Consider the following 20,111-nt stretch of genomic DNA (forward strand, 5'->3'; position numbering starts at 1 on the left):
TCAGCATTTACCCATTCCAGCAAATTTAAATTAAAAAATTCCTGAAAGAAAAACGTCTAATGACGTTCTTTTACATTCAAAATGAAATATAACATTATTTAATTCGTTTACAAATTCAAGAGAATACACCTCACTACACAATTATCATGAAAAACATTTCTCACAATCTGTACACTGGTACCATTAACAAAAAATAGATTATAGATATTTGCATTATAATTAATTGATCCAATTTACATATTTAAAGAGCTGCTTTCTGAGACTATTTTTTTGGCACCAATTTGAAAAAAGCTGAGTAACAAAAAGATGTTTTTAATAAATGAAAATTAAATGGTCAATGTTCGCGACGACTTAATATCACTTGCGACAACTTGACGTACACCGCACGTGCACTTTGTAAATTTGCGCATTTAATTAGTGAAAGAAAATAAGAATTCAAATTAGGCTATTTTTTTGGATTATTCGCGGAATAAATCATATAGGTGGTACTCCCACAATAATTGGCAAACGATCCGGGCCTAAAAATAAGCATCAAAATTAATAACAATAATAACACGGTGTGCCAACAAAATTTTTATTGTTAAACTAATTGGATGTTATTTTAACGGCTCCAAAAACTTTTAACTAAATTTTAAAATTTCTGTAAAAATTGAGTTTTATAGCTCAATATGAAAATTTGCTTAAATTTATTAATAACATGTACATAATTTATAATAAAAATTTATTATATTTGACGTTTTTTTAATGATGTAATGAATATTTTTTATTTTTTATAATTTATTATTTAAAAGCAATTTTTGTCCACTAAAATTTTTAAATTGTAATGTGTCAAAGAAATATTAACTTCATTAATAACAAAGTTTTAAAAAATAATTAATTTTACATTATAAATATACTGAAATTAGTAACAAAGTAAATTAATTTTGGTTGAAGCAAACTTTGCTATAATGGACTTGGAAAAATTAACTAATATAAAATTTTAATTAAAATATTAATTTTAAATATTTCTCTATGTACAGTGTTCCAAAAACAAAAAATAATTCAAATTAGGCTATTTTTTTGATTATTCACGGAATAAATCATATAGGTAGTACTCCCACAATAATTGGCAAACGATCCGGGCCTAAAAATAAGCATCAAAATTAATAACAATAATAACACGGTGTGCCAACAAAATTTTTATTGTTAAACTAATTGGATGTTATTTTAACGGCTCCAAAAACTTTTAACTAAATTTTAAAATGTCTGTAAAAATTGAGCTTTATAGTTCAATATGAGAATTTGCTTAAATTTATGAATAATATGTACATAATTTATAATAAAAATTTATTATATTTGACATTTTTTTTAATGATTTAATGAATATTTTTTATTTTTTATAATTTATTATTTAAAAGCAATTTTTGTCCATTAAAATTTTTAAATTGTAATGTGTCAAAGAAATATTAACTTCATTAATAACAAAGTTTTAAAAAATAATTAATTTTACATTATAAATATACTGAAATTAGTAACAAAGTAAATTAATTTTGGTTGAAGCAAACTTTGCTATAATGGACTTGGAAAAATTAACTAATATAAAATTTTAATTAAAATATTAATTTTAAATATTTCTCTATGTACAGTGTTCCAAAAACAAAAAATAATTCAAATTAGGCATTTTTTTGATTATTCACGGAATCAATCATATAGGTAGTACTCCCACAATAATTGGCAAACGATCCGGGCCTAAAAATAAGCATCAAAATTAATAACAATAATAACACGGTGTGCCAACAAAATTTTTATTGTTAAACTAATTGGATGTTATTTTAACGGCTCCAAAAACTTTTAACTAAATTTTAAAATTTCTGTAAAAATTGAGCTTTATAGTTCAATATGAGAATTTGCTTAAATTTATTAATAATATGTACATAATTTATAATAAAAATTTATTATATTTGACGTTTTTTTTAATGATTTAATGAATATTTTTTATTTTTATAATTTATTATTTAAAAGCAATTTTTGCCCATTTTTGTAAAATTTTTAAATTGTAATGTATCAAAGAAATATTAACTTCATTAATAACAAAGTTTTAAAAAATAATTAATTTTACATTATAAATATACTGAAATTATTAACAAAGTAAATTAATTTTGGTTGAAGCAAACTTTGCTATAATGGACTTGGAAAAATTAACTAATATAAAATTTTAATTAAAATATTAATTTTAAATATTTCTCTATGTACAGTGTTTCAAAAACAAAAAATAAGAATTCAAATTAGGCTATTTTTTGGATTATTCACGGAATAAATCATATAGGTAGTACTCCCACAATAATTGGCAAACGATCCGGGCCTAAAAATAAGCATCAAAATTAATAACAATAATAACACGGTGTGACTACAAAATTTTTATTGTTAAACTAATTGAATGTTATTTTAACGGCTCCAAAAACTCGTAATAACAACGTAATTTATGCTGGGTGTATTAGAAATGTTTTGACATAAAAATATTAATGAACAGATATATAAAAATAGCTTGCAAATGACTAATTAGTAGCCCACCGAGATCTGGAAAAGTATTGAGTTGTACTAAAAATATCTTCGCTTTCCCCCATGCACAATATTCATTAATTAATGAGGACCATGTAATTATCTTTGCATTGCATCACACAAGCATTGTGTATAATTTTCTTGTTTGTCAGATAATTAAAAGCTTTTTAACCGCAATCTGGACTAAACATCATTTTTACGCACACACAAATACGTTCCAACAACCAAAAACGCTTTATCCAAGTCGAATCGAACATGAGGCAAAATCTAATTAAGACTATAATACATTTGCTAATTATAGATAAATGAACTAGGTTAAATTATACAGTTGCAGTTAACGCCATTAAATCATGTACCCGAAGACTTCTCAGGGAGTCGGATCGCCCGAAGGACTTTTTAAATTGCCATTGCGGAGGTTTGTGTGCTCATTGCCCGGATTTAAGCCCCGTTTTCTCCGTTGGAAAATTGGATCAAACGAAACGAACGAAAGACACAATTCAAAACAACCTTGATCCAGACATTTACTCTTGACAGCTGTTCACCTTGTATTATTTTAATTCGTGCATAAATTATACGAAACTGGGAATCCACCTGTAAAATACAAATTAAAGACGTTTTTATGTGTCTGTAATTATCCTTTTTCTAGAAACAGAAGCAACACGCTTAGAAACTCGAATACCAAATAGGATGTGCTTTTTTTAATATTCATAAAGGGTCTTCCTTAGGTCTAAATAATGGGCAGGTGTAGATATAAAGAATTTCTTTTGATACACAAACACAATTAACGTGAGGGTATTGCTTATGTCAACTGTCACATGCAGATGGTTGAAATATTATTTAAATGAACGATTAAAAAAATTTCATGGCAAAAAACAGTTTTTATCAATAGAACGTGACAACAAATCAGTTCAGTTATTCAGTACGTAGTTGTTCAAAGCTTACATCAATATGCTGTTCAAAAATTGAACCACTAACTTCAACAAGTTCAAAGTGATGTGCACAAAATAGTAAGTATATATTTAGTAATTATTTATTGAACAACGATCAAGATTCACCAATAACATTATTGGTGAATCACGATCTTCAGATGCCACAGATAGTTTGAACAAGTCATTGACCACTCAGGCACTTTTTACATCCATTGATGCGTTTCGATTAAGTGTTTTGTTAAAATTTAAATCAACATAGACTTCAGCAAATTTAAATTAATAGATTTCATAATCTTCCACATCATAATGTTTCTTCACAAGTTTAATTAGATTTTCTTGCAAGTTACTTATTATAGTTAAACTTATTATGGTATAGTTAACTTTTTCTACATATTACACAATTTAGTTAACACAAAAAGTAATTAATATTATATTATAAATATATATAGTACATTACTTTTGGCTGAAATAAGGAAGTATTCAATTATTTTCACCTAATAACTAAAAATCTTACTATAATGAACTTAAAATTAACAAATTAATAAAATAACATTTTAATTACAATCTGAATTTTAAATATTCTTCTATGTATAATTTTTTTAAAATAAAAGATATTAACTTTCGATCACCAAGACAATTTTTAACTTAAAATCTTTTTAAAGTTGAGCTTTAAAGCTCTAACATAATTTAATTATATATATTAACCATACGAACAAAATTTATCATTTTTGGCACTTCTTTTAAATTTTGCATTAAATTTTAGAGTAAAAAAATTGTTTAAAAATTTGTTTACTGAATAGGGTTGATAATCTTCAATTTTTAAAAGAGTTATTTTAAGAGTATATGTTCTTTACAATATCAAATTTTTATAATAAATTTTAAAATTTCTGTAAAAATTGAGCTTTAAAGCTCAATATGAGAATTTGCTTAAATTTATTAATAATATGTAAATAATTTATAATAAAAATTTATTATATTTGACGTTTTTCTAATGATTTAATGAATATTTTTTACAATTTATTTTTATAAGACATTTTTTATTTAAAAGCAATTTTTGTCCATTAAAATTGTTAATTGTAATTTAATTACTTCAAAGACATGTGTCAAAAAAATATTAACTTCATTAATAACAAAGTTTTAAAAAATAATTAATTTTACATTATAAATATAGTAAATAACAAAGTAAATTAATTTTGGTTGAAGCAAAGAAGTATTACCTAATAATTAAAACTTTGCTTTAATGGACTTGGAAAAATTAACTAATATAAAATTTTAATTAAAATATTAATTTTAAATAATTCTCTATGTACATGTTCCAAAAACAAAAAATATTTTCCTTATTCACTAAAGTCCATTTTAAAGATTGAGCCTTAAAGCTTAATGAACGAATTTATTTTAATGAAAATTTTATATTTTTAATCATTCATTTCTTTTAGTGATTGTTAATTAAATATTTTATGACATATCTATAACAAATATATTTTATTCAAAATCAATAAAAGCTTTTGAATAAAATCTGAATAGACGTACCTTTGACTTGAATTTTAAATTAAATTTATTTTCGAAATATCAGTAAACGTAAAACAGAATATTACTGTCAAATATATTCCTGCTGGTTTATGGAAGAGACAAAAGCAGACAATATTATATTAATATTATATATCATTCCCTTCTTTGAAAAGAATATTTGCTATAAATTTTTAAATATGGACAAAATCACAGACATATACTTAAAAAATTGTATAAATTGAAAATAAATAAATAAATACAAATATTTTAGAATATCTTGATAAATTTGCACTTGCAATTAAAATCAAGATAAAACACTGTCGAATAATAATTACACCATAAAAATTAACAAGTTTTGTAATCTATTAGACGTTTATTTCTACTTTAAAATTCGGTAATTAAATATTTATCTACTTATTCTGACAGTTCATAATATTGGAAATTAATACTTAATACTGGAGTGGAAAATTAACAGGGGGTCAAGGACCTTCACAGTTATGTATATGTGTGTAATGAAAAATATTTTTGAAACATAAAACTAAGAAAAACAAATTAATTTGGTCGTCCCAACATAATGATAAAAAATTACACAATCCTAAATTAGTTTTTGATATAAAATTACGTATATATTATAATCTGGATTATAATTTGTTCTTGAAACGATTATAAAAAAAGTATTAAGATGATGTTTTATAACTCTTACTGACAGATAGACAGATAGACAGAAAACTGGAAAATTATGTAAAATTAAAGAATTAATTAAAAATATATTTAAACACGTCCAAAATAGTTTTTTAAAAATGTTAAAATTTATTACTATAATTTTGTGTTTCAAATAATGTATGTTAATGAATTATATTTTTATTATCGCTATTCGAATATTTTAATCGATATTTTTTGCTTGATTTATAATGGAATTAACCAAATATGTTAAATATTTTTCAATAAAAAAATAATTTACCTTAATTATTTTATAATATATTTTTATTATCTACATAAAAACTCTACAAATAAAAACAAATATATAAAATATTGAACAATTTTAAAAAAATGTGAACTAAAAAATATTTAAATTCAGTTTTTATTATATTCTGATAAGAATCTTAACGCTAGTTTTGGGTATAAATTAAAATCTGTCTACAACATTTGTTTCTTCAGAAAATCATAAATAATTTAATTAATTAGAATAATATTGAATAGTTATTGACATTACTGAGGCATTTTGAGTATGCCCATTTAAATGATTTTTTCTCCATGTCATAAAGCCGTTTTTTTAAAAAATTTCAGAAAAATTACTAAAATTATTAACCTCGATATAAAAATTTTCTTTGTAAGTTATTGTCAAAATTTAAACGATATAAAATATTTATTTAAATTATATTTTATTACATACAATGAACAAAAAAATATTTCAAAGTAGGTATTATTATATTATGATAATAATATTAATACTACTTTTGGGTATAAATTAAAATATGTACTAAACGTTATGTTTTTGTGAGAATTATAAATAAATTATTTAATTTATAACAAATTACATCGATATAAAAATATTTATTGTAATTTATTATCAAAATTTAAGATATAAACGATATAAAATATTTATTTAAATTGTATATTATATTATTTATGTATTTTCTTTTTAATAATAGATATTTTGATTATACCCATTTAAATAATTCTTTCTCCATGTAATAAAGATTTTTTATTGAAATATTAAAGAAAAATTCCTAAAATTATTAATATTTTATTTGTAACAACTTAACATAAAAATATTTTTGTAAGTTATTGTCAAAAATTAAGATTTAAACGACATAAAATATTTATTTAAATTGTATATTATTATATTATTTATGTATTTCTTTTTTAATAAAACTTACAATGAACAAAAAATATTTAAATGTAGGGATATTATGATTATTAATACTAGTTTTAGGTATAAATTAAAATCTATACTAAACGTTATTTTTTTGTGAAAATCACAAATAAATTAATTAATTTATAACAAATTAACACCGATATAAAAATATTTTTTGTAAGTTGTCAAAATTTAAGATTTAAACCAAATAAAATATTTATTTAAAATGTATATTATTATATTATGTATGTATTTGTTTTTTTTTATAAAAGACACAATGAAAAAAAAACATTTAAATGTAGGTATTATTATATTATGATTAAATTATTATTTTAATATTAGTTTTGGGTATAAATTAAAATCTGTACTAAACGTTATTTTTTTGTGAAAATCATAAATAAATTAATTAATTTATAACAAATTAACATATATTATATATTTTTTGTAAATTATTGTCAAAATTTAAGATTTAAACGACATAAAATATTTATTTAAATTGTATATTATTATATTATTTATGTATTTTTTTAATAAAAGACATACAATGAACAAAAAAATATTTAAATATAGGTATTATTATATTATGATAATTTTAATACCAGTTTTCGGTATAAATTAAAATCTGTACTAAACGTTATTTTTTTTGTGAAAATCATAAATATATTATTATACTATTTATGTATTTTTTAATAAAAGACATACAATGAGCAAAAAAATATTTAAACGTAAGTATTATTATATTATGACAATAATTTTAATACTAATGGTATAAATTAAAATCTGTACTAAACGTTATTTTTTTATGAAAATCATAAATATATTAGTTAATTGTTTAAAATAATAATGATAAATTATTAACATATGACATATTTTGATTACATCCAATTAAACGTCTTTTTTAATCATGTCTTAAAGTTTTCTTACTTCAATTATTCTCTATTAATTTTGTTTATTATAAATATTTTACGTTAATTTTTATAATATTTAAAAACTATAGTTAACGAAAGTGCTGTTATTATATTTCATTGATGTTATCTAAAAATCATAACTAAATTAATTATTAAATTTTAAATAAATTCAGATGAAAATATTAACGAGATGTTGGATTATGTTTCCATGTATGTTATGTACTATTTCATCAATTTATAAAGTTTTATTATTTCAAATAACAATGTTCATTATAAACATTTTACGTATGTTTAGTTTATAAAAATTAAAAATTATTATTAACATATGTGTTATCATATTACATTCGTTCTTCATTTTTTATATTTTTTAAATGCTCAACAAATAATTAGTAAGATATTTTTATTCACGTATTAAAAAAAAAATATAAGGTTATTAAAATTATGTGTATTTTAGATATATTTTACTTAAAATGTTTGATAACATATCACCATCATTATAAAAATATTTTATATAAATTAAGGTCAAAATATGTGATTCAATTTTAATTAATTTATACCAAATTAAAAAAATTAAATATACAATTTAAAATAAATAAATAAAATTTCTATTAAAATATTAAGACGTATAAAGTTTCAGGGAGTTGAGTGTAAAAATTGACCGGTGAAAGCCATTAATTAAATTCCCCACAAAATATGTCTTAATAAATGCAAACTCATCCCAAAATGTTGCAACTTCTAGGTAAATTCAAAAACTGAATATTCTGCGAGTCAACAAGTAGCAGGTGTATAATTTGGACAGTTGTCAAATTAGAAAGTTTGAAATAACTTTTTGAAGCGAAAAAATATACACAACATTAAATCAACCAAATCAGATTTTATGTTTGCGTTTTTATATTTAAACCAGTCATCCCATTCATAAACCCGTAAGTAAATAACCAGCTAAAACTTTTAAGCAATTTTGACGTCACATATTTAGATTTAATTTACAAATATTATTCACACGTATTACGAAATTGTGGCAGTGTTTATCTGAAATGCTTCGTGAATTTTGGCGTATTTTTAGGATAAAAGCTTTTGGAAGTCACTAAATGTTTTGATGCAACCGATTCCGTTCGACCAATTTTGTGAGTTTTGATGGTGTCTTGTCCTCATAACTAAATATCAAGACAACAGTGGAAAGGATAAATTTAGTACTTACACAGACTAAGAAGGCAATCTGTTCGTGGCAAAAGTGTTCTGAAACAAAAAACAAAATAACAGTCACCACCTCCAGAAAGTCGTCGCCGGCGTTAACACCGCGGAGCCGTCGCCGTCGAAGCCACGAGCGTAAAAGGCGAATACGAAATACGAAATACGAAAGGAAAAAGTGCGGTGGTTGGTCGGCGTATGTGTATCACACGCGCGGGTTGAAGCACGAGGGTCAGGAGGATACGTGGAGCGGGATTACGAGCCACCGAGACACGGAACGTTCGTCACAACCAACACGATTCGGGCGAATGGAAATCTAGTTGCCGTTGCTCGTTCGCAAACTCCAAGGGGCATGTGCATTGTTGTTCGACGTCTAATTGTTGTTTTGCACCACGCGCATGGGGCCGGTTCGAAATTTCCACATTTCGTCCCCTTCTACTGGGCTCCAATCCAATTAGGACGTGCGATGGCAAAGCGATACGCGAAATTTTATATTATATAAGTTATCCTCTGCGGAGCAACAAATTCGATTCGTCGAATTCGTTAACGAGGTGGCGTTTGTAGATGAACAATGGTGAAACGTCTTAACTTTATAATTGTCTTACGTCTTGCTCCTGGAGTTCTTGTAATGATGTGTTTTAAGCAAATTAACACGTAAAGATAAATATCTTGATAAACATTGACATTTTTAACCTATTTGCCATGGAAATATATTCATAAATTAACTATATTTTTAGTTATTTGGCATTATAATTTATTTCATTTTTTTTATTTCAATTTTTCATAACGTGTACAGAAATGAATATTATGATATATTTCCAAAAAGAACATGAAATTTGTTATATTATTTTGTTATTTAATATTATAAAGTATTTACAGTTTATTTCAATTTTTCTTAATATTTATAGATAAATCAATAATATATCATAAATTTATAATAGGTCTTACTTCTTGCTATTTATGGTCTTGGGATCAAATATTTTAAGCAAATCAATACGTTAGTGTGAAACTTTCTTCAAAAAAAATTTGTGGCCTATTTGCCAAAGAACTATATTATTCATAATTTTATTAGATTTATTATTTCATATTCATATTGTTATTTAATATTTTAAAATGTTTCGTGCAGTTTATTTCAATTTTTCTTAATATTTATAGAAATCAAACTCATTCATGGGGGTGGTATTTGTAGATAAACCAATAAAATATCATAAATTTATAATAGGTCTGTCTTACTTCTTGCTATTAATGGTCTTGAGATCATATAGTTTGAACAATTCAATACGTTAATATAAAAATTAAGATATTTCAAAAAAAACATTTGTGGCCTACTTGCCAAAGATCCATATTGTTCATAAATTTATTAGGTTTATTATTTTATTGTGTTATTTAATATTTTAAGGTATTTCGTACAGTTTCTTTCAATTTTTCTTAATATTTATAGAAATTAAACGCATTAGTGGGAGGTGGATTTGTAGATAAACCAATAAAATATCATACATTTATAATAGGTCTTACTTATTGTTATTAATAGTTTTGGGATGATATTTTTAAGCAAATCAATACGTTACTGTGAAAATTAGGATATTTCTTCAAAAATACATTTGTGGCCTATTTGCCAAAGAATTATATTATTTATAAATTTATTATATTTATTATTTCATATCGTTATTTCATATTTTAAAATATTTCATACAGTTTCTTTCATTTTTGCTTAATATTTATAGAAATTAAACTCTTTAAAGGGGGTGGTATTTGTAGATAAGCCAATAAAATGTCATAAATTTATAATAGGTAAAATGGGAGGTGGTATTTTGTATGTATTTTAAGTATATCAATACGTTAATATGACAATTATGATATATCTTCAAAAAAACGTTTGTGGCCTGTTTGCCAAAGAAATATATTATTTACAAATTTATTAGATATTTATTTTATATTGTTATTTAATATTTTAAAGTATTTCATATAGTTATTTTCAATTTTTTTGTAGATAAACCAATAAAATATCACAAATTTATGATAGGTCTTACTTCTTCCTATCATGTATTTTAAACAAATCAATATGTTAATCTAAAAAGTATGATATATCTTTAAAAAAATGTATTTGTGGTCTATTTGTCAAGAAATATATTATTATTCATAAATTTATTAGACTTAATATATCATATTATTTATTATTTAAACGTATTTCATACAGTTTATTAATAAGGGTGGTATTTGTAGATAAAACAATAAATATCATAAATTTAGGCCTTACTTCTTGCTATTTCTGTTAATTTATTCTGTATACAGTACTAATGAAAATATCAAGAAAACTCATATACATAAAAATAAAAAGAAATTATGAACTTATTACTAATATTGATTTACTAAATTAATAATGAAAAAATTAATCAATGTCCAATATTTTATTCATAATAATTGAATATTTTATGCACATCAAGATAGCAATAAATATTATTTATCTTATATTTTTATACAAGTATTTAATAGTACTTTTTATTAATACCATCAAAATTTAGTACACCATTAATTCACAAAATTTTTATTATTAATATTTTAATAAAGGAACATAATGGTTTCTATATAAAATATTAAAAAAAGAGATAATATATCGAAATCAATAATTTTATCACGAACATTACAATTCATGGAGCAGAAGCAGATGTTATAAAAGTTAAACATTAATAGTATTAATTTAGTAATTTTAATCTACAGTATTTAGATAGTATCTATTTGCACTGTAAGTAAGCAAAAGGAATACTGGATTATTCACCGTACCGAAGTCTAATTTGTGCATGTGACATATTGAATAATAATATATTACAAACATTATTGCAGAAACTGTTCTTCACCTTCATAAAAGTTTTGTTATTAACATTTTTATAAAGAAAAAATCAAGTCATGAAGCTCAAGTTATAATAGCTAAGAAGTTAATCCCCAACTTTTACCTAAAAAAAACTATTTATTATTTTTTGTGTGCCCTCTATTGATCAGTAGTTGTAATTAGGCGGAGATACCTTTTAAATGTACTTCCAAACTTAATTTACTTTATCTCAGCGAAAAAACGTTAAAAGTTGCTTTGCTATGTTATTATTGACAAACTATTTATACCTAAAATAAATTGGAAAAATTATTTCTAAAGTAAAATAAATCTTAATATGTAATTTAAACTATAGTATTTAGATAGTATTTATTTGCACAGTAAGTCAGAAAAAGAATACAGAGTGATATGGGATTATTCACCGTATTGGAGTCTAATATGACTAAGTGTCAGATTGGATAACAATGCTATATCACTGAAGCTGCAATCAGCACTTTCAATCTATTTACTAAATATTTAACCGCTTAAGTATCCCTTGACGCAGTAGAAAATAAACAAATTATTTCCAATTAATCTTGAACGGATCAACAATGAAATCACTTTTGCATTAGAGAAGTGTGATGACTTGAAAATTATTTATTCTGTTCTAACCTGGTTAGTTTCGTGGAAAGGCTTATTTTAAAGTGGTGACCTCAGCTAGTAATGATTGATTTCAAGTCAATTATAACATATACCAATGGCATAGGTTAATAAATACTATAGTCTCTCTGACTACGTGATCATTGAACAATTTACATATGAAATAAGCAATTGATTATGTATAGTCGTACAATGACCTTTACAATCTGAAAATATTTTTTAATTGCTCTTTATTGAATTGGCAATTCGGGTAATTAAGGTGGTGATGTAGTTACTAGACGTGCTTTACGTAAAGATTCTACGTAAAATAAATTAGCAAATAGTAAATATTCAATATAAATTTTGGGTGTCATAAAAAGCAACAACATTAAATGACACAAGTATAAATTATAATGACCTCATTTCAGACACCTTTTTGCTAATAAATAAACTGTATACATAAAAATGATTTTTATGTGACCGTTTATTTGTTAATAAAACCTGTGACTAAAAGATCAACAACAAAAATTAACAGTACATTTCCAAAGGCAGGGCGAAAATGATAAAAATATCTATTCGTGATAAACGATAAAGTAATTTTCCTTAATGAAAATGGTGCAGTGCGGATGTTCCGAAGAGATATTATTACACCACAGCACAAAATAATATCTTGCAACAGATGATTAAAGGAAACACCTTTTGTCAGAACACGGAAACACTATGTGAATGCATTCCTAAAACTGGCATGCATATGAAGAAAATTTTTAGTACACATTGTATGATGTAATTTTGAATCCAATTTGAAATGTAAATGGTGTTTAAAAGATTCGGGGAAATGGAATTTATATCTGTTTATGTGGCCAGAATATTTTTTTAAAATGTTTCAACACTGGCTTAGTCTCGAATATTTGTTGGAGTTTGGATTTTATAATCAGCATAAATATTAAAGTTGGGTAATAGGAGGATTTTGAAATTTTGGTTTATCAATATTTTTTGGACCAAGGTAAGGTGTTTTTTATTTGATCTATAAGGTAAGCTGAATATAAAATTTATTATTGTTAACTATTTAGACTACACATACAAATAAATTTAACCTCGAGTATTTCCTGGTGTGCGAAAGAACTGTTGAAATTTTGGACTAATAGTAATATGGGTAAAATAAATTTAAACTTTTGTTTTATTATTAATTTCATATAAAAGTAGCGTTTTTTTAGAAGATATTTATGAAAATCGAAAATAAAATTATAAATTCGTATTTCAGTTATTACCAACCATTTTTAAATTACGATAAATTGGGTTAAAAAACTTCTTAGAGTGTTAATTTTTTTCTAAACAGTATAATATTTGAACTAAAGTATGTAAAATGAATTAATTGTATTTTTTATTCAATATTGTACAGAGTTTATATTCTTCAGAAGATATTTAAGAATATCTAAAATATACCATATTTGGACTAAGGTAAGTTGAGTGAAATGAAGTATTTAAACTATTGTTTTTGTCAGATAATTTAGGTAAAATGAATTTAAACTTTTGTTTTATTATTAATTTCATATAAAAGTAGCGTTTTTTTAGAAGATATATATGAAAATAGAAAATAAAATTATAAATTCGTATTTCAGTTATTACCAACCATTTTTAAATTACGATAAATTGGGTTAAAAAACTTCTTAAAGTGTTAATTTTTTTCTAAACAGTATAATATTTGAACTAAAGTATGTAAAATGAATTAATTGTATTTTTTATTCAATATTGTACAGAGTTTATATTCTTCAGAAGATATTTAAGAATATCTAAAATATACCATATTTGAACTAAGGTAAGTTGAGTGAAATGAAGTATTTAAACTATTGTTTTTGTCAGATAATTTAGGTAAAATGAATTTAAACTTTTGTTTTATTATTAATTTCATATAAAGTATTGTTTTTCAGAAGATATTCATGAAAATCGAAAATAAAATTATAAATTCGTATTTCAGTTATTATCAACCATTTTTAAACTAATGTAAGATGGGTTAAAAAGATTATTGGCGTGTTAATTTTTTACTAAACAGTATAATATTTGAACTAAAGTATGTAAAATGAAGAATTAATTGTATTTTTTATTCAATATTGTACAGAGTTTATATTCTTCAGAAGATATCTAAAATATACCATTTTTGGACTAAGGTAACTTTAGTGAAATGAAGTATATAAACTATTGTTTTTGTCAGTTAATTTAGGTAAAATGAATTTAAACTTTTGTTTTATTATTAATTTCATATAAAGTATTGTTTTTTCAGAAGACATTCATGAAAATCGAAAATAAAATTATAAATTCGTATTTCAGTTATTACCAACCATTTTTAAATTACGATAAATTGGGTTAAAAAACTTCTTAGAGTGTTAATTTTTTTCTAAACAGTATAATATTTGAACTAAAGTATGTAAAATGAATTAATTGTATTTTTTATTCAATATTGTACAGAGTTTATATTCTTCAGAAGATATTTAAGAATATCTAAAATATACCATATTTGAACTAAGGTAAGTTGAGTGAAATGAAGTATTTAAACTATTGTTTTTGTCAGATAATTTAGGTAAAATGAATTTAAACTTTTGTTTTATTATTAATTTCATATAAAGTATTGTTTTTCAGAAGATATTCATGAAAATCGAAAATAAAATTATAAATTCGTATTTCAGTTATTATCAACCATTTTTAAACTAATGTAAGATGGGTTAAAAAGATTATTGGCGTGTTAATTTTTTACTAAACAGTATAATATTTGAACTAAAGTATGTAAAATGAATTAATTGTATTTTTTATTCAATATTGTACAGAGTTTATATTCTTCAGAAGATATTTAAGAATATCTCAATTATACCATTTTTAGTCTAAGATAAGTTGAATGAAATGAAGAATTTAAACTATTGTATTTTTGTCAGTTATAACAAAAGTATTGCTGTTTCAAATGATATTCAAGAATGTCTAAAAATTATAATATCACTTATTACAAACCATTTTTAGACTAAGGTAAGTTGGGTTAAAAAATTCTTGATTTCTTTACTTTTTAATAGATATTGTACAAATTGGTTATATTCTTCAGAAAATTTTAAGAATATCTAAATAAAATCATTTTTGGTAAATTGAGCTAAATATTCTTTGGATGACAAATATAAATAAATTTAACCTCGAGTATTTCCTGGTGTGTGAAAGAACTATTTAAATTTTGAACTAGTAGTAATTTGAGTAAAATGAATTTAAACTTTTGTTTTATTATTAATTTCTTATAAAAGTACTGTTTTTTCGAAAGATCTTCAAGAAACTCAAAAATAAAATTCAAATTCGTATTTCAGTTATTACTAACCATTTTAAAAATAAGATAAATTGTATAATATTTGAATCAAAGTATGTAAAATGAAAAATTAATTGTATTTTTTATTCAATATTGTACAGAATTTATACTCTTCAGAAGATATTTAAGGATATCCAATATCTACTGTTTTTGGACTAAGGTATTTTGGGTGAAATGAAGAATGTAAACTATTGTGTTCTTGTCAGTTATAATAAAAATATTGCTTTTTTAGATAATATTCAAGAAAGTATAAAAATTACATCACTTATCCAACATCCAACAAATTTTAGACCAAGGTAAGTTAGGTTAAAAAGATTCTTGATGTGTTTATTTTTTAATAAATGTTGCACATTCTTCAGAGGATTTTAAGAATATCTAAAAAAACATTTTTGGACTAAGGTACGTTTAGTTAAAAATTAATTATTTAGATGACAAATATAAATAGATTTAACCTCGAGTATTTCCTGGTGTGTGAAAGGATTGTTTAAATTTTGGACCGAAGTAAATTAGGTAAAATTAACAATTTAAACTTTTGTTTTATTGTCAATTTTATGCAAAAGATTGCTTTTTCAAAAGATATTCAAGGAAATGTATTAGTAAATATTTTACTTACTATCAACCATTTTTAGACTAAGCTAAGTTGGGTTAAAAAATGTTCTTAGTTAGTTAATTTAAAAAAAAACAATCTCTAAAATAAAGTATGTAAAATGAAAATTGTTCTTTGTGTTGTATCAGAAGATATTTCAGAATGTAAAAAATAAACCAATTTTGGACTAAGGTAAGTTATTCTGCAGTGTTCATGTTCCATATTTTTAGCGAAGTTTTCATAAACAGATTAAAATAAGTTTCATAAAATGAAGAATTTGATCTATTGTGACCTTAAAAATATTGTACAGTCCAGAAAATATTTATGAAAATGAAATTATAACAACTTTTAGACTAAAGTAAGTCAACATTTAATCAATTTTATTGTTCCAATATATGTCTACTAATCAAAACCCAAAATATTTCTTTTTAGCTACTTTGAAGTAAATTAAAATTAATTAAAAGTATTTTATTGACAATTTGATACAAAAAGCTTTAAATATTAGTTAAGAAAATCTAAAAGCAACTTTGTTTCTGTAATAATCATCCATTTTTGGACTAAGGTAAGTTGGGTTAAATCAGCTTAAACTTATCATCAGCAACGTCAAATTATGGTGAATGAAACAACATGCTAACATACGTCTAATTAATAAATAGGAGCCAATTAATATATTTCAACAAGATTTATGAGCAATTTAATGTTATTGATTGTTGATTTACATATTACTGAATTCATAATGGGAATTTCATATTCACACTCCAGATACAACCGTCAGTTGTAAAAGGCCTTTTGCGAGGGGAACACTGTCCCAGTATACAGAATTGGAAGGATCGATACAAGTCAAACAGGTTTTTGGAGGTTATTAGATTTTACATGAACACTCGCATTAAACTTTCAAATGGCAGTAGCGCCATGTTTCAGTTTGTTTACATTCGATGGCTACGGCCACATACGCATGCTACACGCAACGCGAAGAAAAAATTATGTATTACGTACATTATGTATGTTAATTGATGTTTCCCGAAAAAAATCGTCTCCTATTTTATAATGCAGGTGTCGGGCATTAAAAAAATATTTATGTCTCCGCAAGCAGATGTGTCAACAGTCGGACTAATTATAAATTAGTCGACATGTTGGGAAAGATATAATTTATTGAGTTATTAATGCCTGTGAGGCCATCCGGGAATTTCGAAGTCGGTAAACAAAAATGACGAAAGTGATCAATTGTCTTTTCATCAAAAGAAACTAGAGGAAGAAATAATACATTGAATAGAATCGTTTAAAGGCCCGGGAGTGAGAGCAATTTGGCTCCACGCCACATCCGGCTTCCCTTTTGTCAAACTTTAATCTCCTCACGCAGAAAATTAAAAACGCGACCATCCAATGATTTTTATTGTCAATTTGCGGCTCTGACGAGAGTATGACAAATTTTAATTCCTTCACGGTCTTAATGACTCTATTAACCTTGCTTGTGCGAAGAAAACATTTTTATTTTCCTAATTGATACCAAGAGAAATGACATTTTTTAATTCAAATGACCTAGCACGCCATGCTAAATAGGGAATCAATTTATTGATGTTAAATGTTAATAAATACCTGCTACATAGATATTTATTACCGAGAAACCATTTAGAAGGGCACATTCAAAGTGACGACAAACGTGCACAGTTTTATTGGCCAGATTTGTCAATAACATCGCAAACAATTGAACAGAACTCGCGAGAAAAACGATGAGGGTGCATATTTTGTTGAAATTAAGATGAATGGGCGCGAACAATGTCCTGTAGTGGAGATTCTTTCCGAAACAAGTTTGCTCTTACAATAGAGGTGTCAAAGATAAAAGAAAATTGCTGATGGTCGTACAGTCCTAGGGAAAAACTTCATTTGGTTCGTGCCTAACAATAACCAAGAAAACAAATCAAGAACTTATCAGATTAAATTAGTAATCAACGTATTAAATGCTGAAAATGAAACAATGGCTTCAAATATATGTGAGAACAATTACTGTAGTTTGGAGTCTATTTATTCATCATCCATCATCACAAAGCAGTGCAAAAAAGACCATGACCATGAAAATTTTAAAACTTCTTTGTATTAATCACCCGGAAGGTTATCAAAATATTATTTGTTAATCAAGATTATCAAACAAATTTATTGTAATTACCTTTTGAAGTCTTTTGAATTCATAAATCCTTTGTACAAAAGACAAAATGCCATTGACCAATATGGCGGCTTCTAGGAAATGTTATGATATAGAAGGATTCAACTTGCGGGTTTACATTTGTGAATGCAAAATGATCCGATTGAACATTCATTAAAAAGGACTTACAGATTGACGTTGCAGTTCTCGTTTCCAATTAGACCTGCTTAGAGCTTACGACGTTAAATCGAATGTTTAAAAGTTATTTTAAATTCTCAGTTATTCATAGAACGTTCAGTTTTGAGTATTTCAGTATCAATATTAATTAAAATATCAAACAAATTTACTTCAAAGAGCCAAACGTTAGAAGTTATTTACCAATATGGAGGTTTTCAGGAAACGTTATGACACAGTGGGATCTAACCTACGGATTTATGTTTGTGAATGGAAAATCTTTCGACTGAATATTCAATAAGGTGGATTAACAGATTAATGTTACTGTTGGCGTTGGCAGTTAAGAACAACCTGCTTAAAGTTTACGTTCTTAAGTCATTTTAAATTCTCAGATATTCATAGAACGTTCAACTTTCAATGTTTCTCTTGCTTCAAGCAGAACAAATACCTTCGAGGTCACTCTCAACCACCAGCCACAATGTCACCCAATTTAATCACTAATTTCATGCATGTTGACACAGATGTTGTCTGGTACAATAATCGATTCCAAGATCTAACCAAGAAGTTGTCAAATCAAATTAATTACCTTTCAATAATGGATAAACTACTCAATTTATCAAAATAATGAGGATTTCTAGTGAATTCTACAGTGGCATCCGTCATCACAAAGAAGTGTTAACAAGTTCTGTATAATTTTAATAGCTTTGAATATTAAACTCCAGTGGGTTATCAAAATGCTTTTAAAATAAGTGACCTAAAAGCTATTGACCAATATGGCGACTTCCAGGAAGCTCTATGACATAGTAGCATCTAACCTGGAGATTTCCGTTTGTGAATGGAAAATGTTCCCATTGAATATTCATTCAGCTGAATATACAGACTGATGTTGCAGTTGGCGTTGCTATTTAAGGATGACCTGCTTAAATTGTACCTTCTTAAATCGAATATTTTAAAGTCATTATAAATTCTTAGCTATTCATAGAACGTTCAACTTTCAATGTTTCTATTGCTTCAAGCAAAACAAATACCTCCGAGGTCACTCTCAACCATCAACCACAATGTCACCCAATAAATCTGCCTTAATATTTAATTAAAACTTATGACAACATACTGAACATTTCCCATTCACATATTTATCGATTTAATCACTAATTTCATGCATGTTAACACAGAAGTTGTCAATAATCGATTCCGAGATCCTACCAAGAAGTTGTCAAATCAAATTAATTATCTTTCAATAATCGACAAACTAGTCAATTTATCAAAATAATGAGGACTTCTAGTGAATTCTTCAGTGGCATCCGTCATCACAAAGAAGTGTAAACAAGTTATGTATAATTTTAATAGCTTTGAATATTAAACTCTAGTGGGTTATCAAAATGCTTCTTTTAAAATAAGAGGCTTACAAATTATTGACCAATATGGCGACTTCTAGGAAGCTCTATGACATAGTAGCATCTAACCTGGAGATTTCCGTTTGTGAATGGAAAATGTTCCCATTGAAT

General features: G+C 24.8%; 1 protein-coding gene across 2 annotated transcripts in view; it reads right to left on the reverse strand.

The window, feature by feature from the left end:
* Window positions 1-20,111, reverse strand: part of LOC109603955 (insulin-like receptor) — a 125,436-nt gene that overhangs the window by 49,291 nt on the left and 56,034 nt on the right. The window contains exon 3 of one of the 2 annotated variants that reach the window (XM_049961792.1): window positions 8,941-8,978. The exons of the other annotated variant lie outside the window; for it this stretch is intronic. The gene's annotated coding sequence lies outside the window, so the exon portion shown is untranslated. The remainder of the gene's footprint in view (window positions 1-8,940; window positions 8,979-20,111) is intronic. 2 annotated transcript variants of the gene reach the window in all.

The sequence above is a fragment of the Aethina tumida genome, chromosome 1, assembly GCF_024364675.1.
Source record: "Aethina tumida isolate Nest 87 chromosome 1, icAetTumi1.1, whole genome shotgun sequence".
In the NCBI taxonomy this organism is placed as follows: domain Eukaryota; kingdom Metazoa; phylum Arthropoda; class Insecta; order Coleoptera; family Nitidulidae; genus Aethina; species Aethina tumida.